At 31.9% G+C, this 9,983-nt stretch overlaps 1 pseudogene; it reads left to right on the forward strand.

The window, feature by feature from the left end:
* Positions 1-1,563: 1,563 nt before the first annotated feature.
* On the forward strand, positions 1,564-5,716 carry LOC113112194 (steroidogenic acute regulatory protein, mitochondrial-like; annotated as a pseudogene).
* The last annotated feature ends 4,267 nt before the right edge of the window (positions 5,717-9,983 follow it).

A 9,983-nucleotide genomic window follows, 5' to 3' on the forward strand; every position in this document is an offset into this window, starting at 1 on the left:
TCAAACTGACAGGTTCAATCCCTGAGATCTTGTATTCGGTTCCCTGCTGGAAACAGATGGCTTTTCAATTAAAGATTTACAACATAGGACGAGAGGAGCAAAACATTCCCTGAGGCATCCAGAAGGCTTTGTGAATGAGACTGGGATTTAGTGTTAACACCAATCACTTCAGCATTACTGTAGATCCACGGAGGAAACTCGAACTTTAAAACCATCTCAGTAGTCTTTAAAAAATCTAATAATATTATGCATCACCAAACATATAGTATATATATATATTTTTTTAAGGATCTTTCCTTTTGCTTATGTATAAGATATTATTTGATTTTTTTTAGATATAATCTGAGATGTGTGAAACGGTTTATTGTTAAGTTTCAGTAGATTTACAATAATGCTAGCACCTAGCAACAAATGTAGCTATTTTATTAACTTTATTAACATTTATTTGGCAACTTTTAGCAACTATTGATAAGTGACTCAAACAATAAAAAGGCAAACATTTTCCAACTAGATTACCCAAAAAGATGCCTAGCAGGACACACATTACTTTCAGTTGCTATTTACAGTTGTTCAATTAAAAAATAAAGTAAAAAAGGTTGTAGCCCTGCAACCTGAAAACACAAAATAATACAATGCGTTATTTAAAATGCAGCTAAAAAACAAAATCAATCTGGAAAATTCCTTCTTATTAACACAGATGATTGTGATTTTACAAACAAATTTAAATAGATTATTTGCTTAGATTTGATGCAGTGAGAATTTTGCATCGTGATTACATGATGACATCATTGGGCAATGACATCACAACACCATTTAACAGCTTTCAGCAACATGTACTTTAAAGGACTTTTGTGTGTTTGCTAAATCAATACCTTAATATCTTTTGGCTGTTGATTAACATCATCCAACAGCAACACGTCATCAGATTTGGAGAATCAATGGATGCTCTGCAGTGAATGGGTGCCGTCAGAATGAAAGTCCAAACAGCTGAGAAAAACATCACAATAATCCACAGCACTCCACTGGAAGCAACACTGGAAGTTAAGGGGTTAAGAGGTTAAGGTCAGTGCTGATCTCTCTAGTCAGAGTCAATGAGACTTTAAAGCTTTAAACACCTTAGAGAAGAAGAAAAAAAAAAGATTTGAATGCATGCATGTGGAAAAGTTTTTTTCTTGTGCTGATATTAAATAAAGGAATAATTATCTAAAAAAAAAAAAAAAACGTAGCACTTTACAACAAAGTCTCATTTGTTATCACTAGTTGATGCATTACATAACACAAACTTGCAATGAGTAATATATTTCCATGGCATTTTTAACCTTTGTTAAAAAATGTAAACAAATTATTTAATTATTAATAACAAACAAACACACAAATAAAGAAAGAAAATGTATTTACAGCTTTGGAATTATATGAACATTAAATGTATTCTTGTTCCTCCTGAATGTGTCCTTGAAGGCAAAGCCGAATTGAATCCTATCTTAAAAAAAGAAGCCGTTATCTTGGTCCCTGTCCTTCAGCGGCTCTATAAAAGCGTGCCACGGCCTCCTCGTCCTCGCCAACATGCTGCGGGCCGTCCTGAAGCTCTGCTGTGGGATCACATACCACATCTGCGCAGCATGACAGGTGCCCGACTGCAGCTTCAGCTCGATGCGTGAGCTTGTGCTTGCCTTGTGTTTTTATTAATGCAGTCGTTTCCATCCTGCAGGTCTGCAGCGAGCAGCTCTGGCGGCGTTCGGTCTGGAGCTCGCACACTTACAGATGCAAGGACAAATGCCCCTTCCAACATGGATCCCTTTGAGACGGACTGAAAGTGAGTCTGTGCATTCATGTTTAACTTCAGTTTCCATACAATACTCCAGCAGAGCTGCAGTCCACTTCAAAAGTGTGGAGTCAGTAAGTTGTGTGTGTCTCCTGCTCGCCACAGCTGCATTTATTTAATTAAAAATACAGTAAAAATTGTGAAATATTATTCTAATCTAAATCAGCTGTTTTCTGTGTGAATCTGTGTTAAAGTGTAATTTATTTCTGTGATGCTCCGCTGTATTTTCAGCATCATTCCTCCAGTCTTCAGTGTCACATGATCTTCAGAAATCATGAACATATGATGATTTACTGCTCATATAATAAACATTTCTGATTATTATCAGTGTTGAACACAGTTGTGCTGCACAATATTTTTGTGGAAACATGCATTTTATTTTTCAGTATTCACAGATGAACATAAATTTATGTGAAATCTTTCGGAACAATTTAAATGTCTTTATCATCCCTTCTAATTAATGGAATGTGTTCTTTATGAATAAAAGATTGAGTTGTTTAAAATACAAGAAAGTAAAAAAACAAACACTGAAAATGATTCAAAAAAGCATCTTGAGATTTAATGATGTAAGACAATTTTCGATCACTCACATTGACAGCAACACTACTCATACTTCATTTTATGTTAATTATTTTGACTGTACGTATCAATGTCTCCAGAGACCGAGGCGGTGGAGCAGAGGACGTCTGCACTGGTCGATGAGGACGTGTTTTATCTGAAACAAGGAGAAACAGCGCTGGAGGAAGCTCTGAAGATCGTGGAGTCTGAGGACGGATGGCAACTGGAGACGGCTGAGGTGATCCTCGCTCAATCTAAAATCTTCTCTCGGTGTGTAGATCAACAGAATGTGTTCTCACAGATATGAGGAACGTCTTTTTCCTTCAGAGGAATGGAGATGTGATCTACAGTAAAGTTCTCAGCGGAAACAGAAAGGTTTTCAGACTAGAGGCCGAACTGAACGCGTCTCCAGAGGAACTTCACGAGATCTTGTTCTTCAGACTCGAGGAGATGCACGAATGGAACCCCGGCATCAGACGCATCAAAGTAAGACTTATCTCCTATTACTCGTTTATCATTGCGTTTTCTATTATATGCACTGATCAAACGTGTCAGTTAAAACATTTATAATGTCAATACAATAAAAGCTTTCCATTCATCTGTGAATTCTGAAAAATACATTGTATCACTTCTAGATTGATGATTTCTGGCATCTCTGAAGGACACAGCGCTGTTTAATATTAATATTCTCTCCTTATAAATCAATAGAGCTAGAAGTGTTCAGATCAGAGATAGATGAGGTTTCTCTCATCCTCTGTAAAGGTCACACAGCATCTGCTTTTAAGACTGCTTGTGTTAATAATCTGAATAAAATATTAAACAGAAATGATGTAATACTAGGCCCATGCTACTGTAATACATGCTCTATACTTGTTCTAATTGTCATTCATGCAGCAGTGCTTATTAATAAGGATGCATTATGAATAATAAGTAAATACATTGATTCTCCACACTTAAGACTGATGTTAAATTATAAATTGTTATGCAATCAATAAGCTACAGAAAACAGGCTGAACAGAGAGAGAAACAAGGCGTCTGATGGAAAAACACACTATTAAAATAAAGAACTTGCAGTTAATTAACTTTAAGTGTAATTAGCAGGACATTAGGTGTGTTTCTAAATGAATTAGGACAACTGTTTGTGTGAGTTATGACCCACTTTTAATGAAATTATGATCAAACTACATTGAGTTAGAGAAAAGGTTTTGTAACAGCATTTAAACATGATCTTTTCCTTCACCAAAAACACATAAATTATCTCTTATTTTAAACAGTTTTCACATTGTTCAGGTCTAAGCAAAGCATGCTGGGAACAAGAAATCTACTGCTCAATTTATAAAGCTAACAAGACAATTTAACTTAACACATTATGTCACCAGAACTCATCAAAATAGTGTAGCCAACTAAAAAGGTTTAATTAAATCAATGGACTTGAATTTATTACTTGCAAATGCATTCATTTATGTTTTTTATGATCACTCACTATAGGACACAATTCTCAATCCTTAAGTCACTCTTTCCCCAAACTCTTCATACAGCGAGCACAACATCAGTCTGTGAGCTAAACTGAGAATCATTTCTCATTGCTTTGGCACAAAATGCATTAATTCAAATTACATGAATTCTTTTATCACACTCACACAAACACCAAAACTTGATGTAGCCTACCTATACAAGCCTGTTTACATACTGTTTTAAAAACTGTTAAAGTTCAAAACCTAGCACAGTACAAAAATAAGAAAAAATATTTGCATATAGCTAAACATCTTCACAAGTGTTAGTCTTTTACTTTCATTACCATCTATACAAAAGAGGAAAATTTAGGAATAATTTTGTACTGTAATGGAAACATGGACTGTGTAACATATTAATTATAAACAGTGGAGTGTCATTGTTGTGTTATGATAGTATTATTTTTCTTCTGAAAACCTTTGCTATGTTAGAATGATTTGATTTGATGCATTTATGATACATTTATTATTTTTATTTACTTAAATGTAAAACGTTTTACAGATTGATCAGAAAATAAACAAGAATGCATTTGCATCGTAATTTTCTGTAATTCTAAATATGAAGTGAAGTTGTCATTCGAAGTTCTAGATGATTCATTAGCAATGTTGAAAGGGGCGTGTCCATGTGAAATTCTGTTTTGTTTTGTTTAGACTCTTTGTTTAGACTGTTATGTTTCCGTGAAATAACGAAAGACCAAACTCTGGATTTCTGCAGGTGCTAAAACACGTGGGCAGGAACACCTTGGTTACACACGAGTTTCGTCGGAAACAGCGGGAAACCTGATTGGCCAGCGGGACTTTCTGAGCGTCAGACATTCGTCCACACGCGAGTCACGTGTTTATCTGGGCGGAGCCTCGACGCGGCTGGAGTCTCTGCCTCCTCTGCCGGGGATTGTCAGGTAAACACAGCGCGTGCAGGATTGAAGCCTTCAAAACACTCGTTTAGCCAATCTTTATGACATTTTAAAATATCTAACTTATTCACCCTCATGTTGGTCCAATCACAATAATGCATGAGCTTGTTACCTTTTAAACGTGCACTCCCGTCATTTGAAGAAAAAAAAAACTATATATATATATAGTTTTGTTTTTTTCAAATGACGGGAGTCATTATATATATAAGCATAATTAATAAGGGTTTGGATGGATGAGGGTGAATAACTGATGACAGTTTTTCCTGTATATTATTTAATAAAGGCTACATTTTGATGAAGTTAGTATAACAGGACACAATTTGAAAGTGTTTTCTGATGGTTAAGACCATTCTGGTTTGGTGTTTGTGTTCAGAGCTGAAAACGGCCCCACCTGCATCATCCTGTATCCGCTTCAGGACCGTCCTGACCGCAGTCGCTTCGTCTGGCTGCTCAACATGGATGCAAAGGTACTAAACATGCACTTGTGTAATGATTTATGGTTCTACTAGTGCTGTCAAACGATTAATCACATCCAAATCTGATGTGATTAATAAAAACCAAAAGCTACATAATCATGCATATAAAAATGCACACACATACATGTATTTAAATAATGTGTTGTGTTTTGATCATGTCCTTGTGTTTTCAGGGATGGCTCCCGCAGTCACTAGTGAACAAGGCTCTTCCTCGAGCTCAAGTGGACTTCACTAAACACCTGCGGCACCGGCTGGCTGCTCAAAACTCAGACAACAACAGATACTGAGAGTCAGACATCAACACAGACGATATAGGAACACAGACATGCAACACACACCTCAGACGAACTGTTAGAAACTCCGCTTATCAGAGCAGAACTACTATGAAATTGATCCGACAATATAAAATGACAATAAAAAATATTTTTCACTGGAGTATTATTTCAATATCATTATATATATATATTGACATTTTTATATTTCAGGTTTTTTAATTTTATATTCCTGTTTTCATTTTCATTTTAGTTAAAATTATTAATGTAATGTTATTAGCTTATATGCATATGAAATAATTAAGTTTAATTTTTTTTTTTTACATAACTATAATAACTTTTATAGTAATGCTTTGTTTTTGTCACAATTGCAATTCTGAGATGTAAACGAATTAAATCTATAATTATATATATATATATATATATATATATATATATATATAACAAATTGTATTGAGAACTATTTTAAATAAAAGATTCAAAATATTAATATTACTTTTATAAATTATTATTTAAAAAAAATTACTATTCAAAATACTATAAAACCATTCTTTTAATCACTGCTGCATAATCATAATATATATATATATATATATATATATATATATATATATATATATATATATATATATATATATTATATATATATATTTATTTATAATTGTTTAATTTTTATAAATATCTTTTTATAAATCTGTAAATTATATTTTTTGGATGAACTATACAGTATACATATATTATGCACTTAAAAAAATATTTGTATTAAATATTTTATAAAATATAAAAAAATTCTCCTAGAATAATGAAGTACAGTAATAATTTTGACTTCCAGGAATATCTGAAATGGCACGAACATGATCAAAACTGCAGATTCACAGTGGCTGAACAGAAAAGGTTTCACATTTCCATTTTTATTTGTGTTATGTTATAAATGATGAGTTCATGAGTTGTTCTCTGAGCTGCTGCTGGCTGATATTACAGATGTACTTTAAAACATTACAAATCAATGCAAACAAATCTATATTGAACGGCTATGAATCTACTCCGGTTTCTGCAGAGATGAATGGAGATTGATTCGTTTCCCTCACATCCGTCTGCTTTTTGACTTCATTTCTTTTCACAATCACTTCACTGTTCCATTAACAACTGCAACTGTGAACTTTAAATATGACTTTTCCCTGCTATGCTGCTCTCTTCCAAAACCAAGTGAGCTGTCGTTTATTATAAACACACGCTACCATTCAAAAGTGTCTTCTGTTCAACAAGGCTGCATTTATTTACTTAAAAATACAGTAAAATTGAAAAATATTTTTTTAATTTAAATGAACATTTTACTATGTTAATATATCGTAAGATATAATTTATTTCTGTGATGCTCCGCTGTATTTTCAGCAGCATTCCTCCAGTCTTCAATATTTCTGTGTAAACCATTATTTTTTCCAGGATTCACAGATGAATAAAAATTTCAAAAGAACAGCATTTATTTGCAATGTAATCCTTTATAACATTATAAATGTCTTTATTGTCACATTTGATCAATTTAATGCATGCTTGATTAATAAAAGTTTTAATTTTTTTTATAAAATATAAATAAAAATAGTTTAATTGAAATAAAAACTTAACTTTGGTGCAATTTAAAATTAAAAAAAAGAAATGAAGGTCATTTTAAATTGAGATTATTAGAGTATGCTTTAAAAAGAAAAAACATTTCCCAAAAAAATTACAATTCTGTCACTATATACTCACCCTCAGCTGACCATCAATTGTTAGGCTACTAAATATTTTTCAAGAAAGGTATAAAAAAATATATAATTTACAATAAAGTAGAAGCCAGTGGTAAATTTTAAAATTTTACCATTGCCTGTCACACTGTTTTTTTAAATAACTGTAATTCAATAATTGTAAGATAATCTTTAGGATACCATTAAAAATATAATTAAATATTTCTTACATATATTGGCAAAAGCCAACTAGTGGAAATGCAACAAGTTTGAATTTTTCTATTTAATACAAATAATTTTCTTTATAATATCAGCACAAAAATAAGATAATTTTTTAATAGAAAATTACACAAATAATTTTTTTTTATTTAATTTTATATATTTTAAATTTTTTTAATTTTATATATTTTAATTGTAGTAGTTCATAAACAAAACCAGATGATCATGTTTTCCATTATAATTGTGAATAATGTTTATTTTTTAGTTTTTTGTTTGTGTTATTATGCATTAAAGGCTTAGTTAATTTCCAGGTTTAAACAGAATTTTTAACCACAGATATGAATTATGCATCTAAAATGACCATCAGCCTCTGGATCTGCTCAATGACCAAACAGCTTTAAAGCAAACCAGCTGGACGACTAATCACTTAATGAAGCCCACACTCATTTCTCTAGTTTGTTTTTCTAGTTGTCAAACTCAATACATATTCTTTGTCACTATTATTTGTGCAGCTTCAAGCCAACCCCAGAAGCGCTGAAGGCTGAAACGTGTGCACATGTTTATGCATGAGATTAAAATGCCATCTGCTTGAGTAATGCAATGAAAATTAAACATAAATTTCTCATGTAAGAGTTAGCACAAGTGTCATGGACAGAAACACAATCTGCTGTAAATTATTGCAGTGTCTCGTTACTAATTAATTAATGAGTGCGGGATTGGCATGTTGCTGGATACGCGCCGGCACAGTGTCAGTCAGCGTACACACACACACACACACACACACACTCACACACAGGCAGGCAGAAACATGCACTTAAAGTTAAATGCACTTAAAGCTGTGTTTGACTGACAGCACAACTCTATTAAAATAAATAGATCTTAATTGTCGATTATTCCCTTGAAATTTGAATCGCGATTATTAATTACGATTATCACAATTTGCATTGAATGATGTTTATACCATTGTTTGATGCAACTGCATGCCGCATTTTTATATGAAAATAAACAATCTGAAAACACTCTGAAAAACTTTTAGTGCTTTTTTATGGTATTAAGCCTCAGATGTCAACTATACATCGGATTTGTTTCTACTTTAAATTATATAAAAGTAAAAATATGAATGTTATTATAATGTTATACTAAAACTTTTACACATTAGCTTTTTGTGGATCCAAAAGTTTACACTTACACCTTAAAACATGGGTTGATGTTTACATTGGTCTGAACAAAAACAGCAGACATGTTTAATAAAAATTCACTGTTTTTCATTGTCTGCCAGCAGGAGGTGCTTTTGGGAAAGCAGAATGGACACATTCCCTCCCTTCAAATAAATCTCAATCATTTTTTTCTTATATGATACAAAATAATTTCCTCTGTTTACTTGCACCTAGTGAAATCAAAAGACACTTTCTGTAAAAAGATGGACCAAATAGATCTTAAATAATAAACTTTCAAATAAAAACAGATTTGGTTAAAACAGATTTTTTTAATTGTGTAAAATTATGGAAAGAAAATACAAGAAGAAATATTAATTATTACACCCATGTGTTAAAACTTAGGGTATTTTCTGTAAATTTTTGATAATTGTTATTCATTTATTCCAATGTACAGTATTTGAATAGGGTACTATTTATAATTCAGGTATGCCAAAATCAGTAAAAAAAAAAATCGAAATATGCCAAAGAGCTTAAGGGTAAAAAAGTGCACAAATTAAGTTCCCCCAAGAAACTTTGTGTTCACTCCCCGATACATTTTGTGATCAATTTTAACGAATTATTATAAATAAAACAAAATATCTGCGTCAACCTGATCATTTTTGCAACAAAACTTTGTGTCCACTTACAAAACCTTTGCATTTCCCTGATATATTCTGAATTAGCATTAAAATCTTTTACATTCACTTACAAAACTTTTGCATTATTAACAAAAATTTCTGCATTCCGACAATTAATTTTGCATTGACATTTTACGTTTTTGGGTTTACTTACAATACGTTTGCATTAAAATTCTAATCTTTTACACTTTCTCTTTCACTTTCAAACCCTTTGCATTCCCAATAAATACTTCACATTCACATTTTGTCAAATTTTTATATTTTTTTCTGTTTTCATTTTAATTTTTGTCAAAGTTTATTTTTCTTCATCCTCTTTTGGTTTGCCTAAATGAAAATATGTTTCCTTTTAGCTCTAGTTAACTATAACAGGTAAAAGAAGTCCACAAAGCTCTCACTTATTAACATTAGTTAACAGTGAACCTCTAGTTCTATAGCACTTGTTAATCTTATTCTAATGTTAATTTCTCTACATTTACCTATGCATTTTTTATTTAAATCAAATGTTATATCTGTTATTATTAGTTAATGCATTGTGAACTCATATAATCAACAATTTTTAAATGCTGTAAAATGCGCATATTTCATTGATGCATTCGCAAATAAAAGCTTATAGTAAGTGCTACCGCATTAAAGTGTCTAAAACTTCATTAAATGTC

The sequence above is a fragment of the Carassius auratus genome, chromosome 12, assembly GCF_003368295.1.
Source record: "Carassius auratus strain Wakin chromosome 12, ASM336829v1, whole genome shotgun sequence".
In the NCBI taxonomy this organism is placed as follows: Eukaryota; Metazoa; Chordata; class Actinopteri; order Cypriniformes; family Cyprinidae; genus Carassius; species Carassius auratus.